Genomic DNA, 1,078 nt, shown 5'->3' with positions numbered 1-1,078 from the left:
GAGTTTTCAACGAATAAACTAATAATATTATAGATACCCGATATAATGCATTTAACTGCCAAAGGCGCGTGTTTCATATAATTTATTATTTGTTTATATCATCGCCTTAGTGGCATTAGTATTAAGTGTCCCCCCTATCCACATCGTTGTATATGATTTTATGTTTCATACTTTTGCGTTTTTTCTTAACTCAAGTTTCTTCTTGGCAATTCTTATTGTTCGTGTAATATATTTATAAAATTGGAATAATTAATTGAAAATTACATAACAAATTACATAAGCAAACTGGCAACGTTGCTTCNAATTACATAACAAATTACATAAGCAAACTGGCAACGTTGCTTCCATAAGTCTGTATTATTAATGGGGACAGATCTTAGAATTTCTTAATGCTTATGAATATCAGACGTTGTCAGTTTGCTTGTTGACATATATTTTATTTGAATTTGTCGACATTTTTAAAAATTGTTCCATTTACTGAAAATTGTTGTGTTAAATTCGTTGCTCAAATATTCTAAAATTATTACTATTAATAGACCGTTCGGTTGAGTTATTTTCCTTATCCTTATTTATTGCCCATTAGTATTGCAAGTAAATAGCATTTATAAATTGTATGTTGTTTATTATTTCGGCTTAGTCAATTTTCAGTACAAATTATTCAAGCTCCACTTTTTCTACATTATATTTGAGATTATATGAATAATGTAATGTAATCGGTTATACGCTCTAATTACTTTTAATTTAAAATAACAGTTTACAAAATTGTGAACATAATAAATGTATAAAACATAAAAATTGATGAGTACTATTTATATCTCAATTTATAGGTGGTTAAATACTTTTTAGGTTCGTCCTTCATCTTTTATAAGGATACCATCTTAATTTTTTTTATGACAATTTACATATTTCACTTGTTTTTAAGATAAAAATGTAAAATTTATATTTTAAAGAATAATTTTTGGAACAGTACTTCGGAATTATAACTATTTTTATATTTAGACGGATGAAAATGCGCAGCCGAGAACGTCTAATTATAAAAATGTCTTATCCAAATACTCATATTTTATAAGAGAGCAAT

This window comes from Daktulosphaira vitifoliae, unplaced genomic scaffold, assembly GCF_025091365.1.
Source record: "Daktulosphaira vitifoliae isolate Bord-2020 unplaced genomic scaffold, ASM2509136v1 Scaffold_3, whole genome shotgun sequence".
In the NCBI taxonomy this organism is placed as follows: domain Eukaryota; kingdom Metazoa; phylum Arthropoda; class Insecta; order Hemiptera; family Phylloxeridae; genus Daktulosphaira; species Daktulosphaira vitifoliae.
This window is presented reverse-complemented; position numbering follows the sequence as displayed.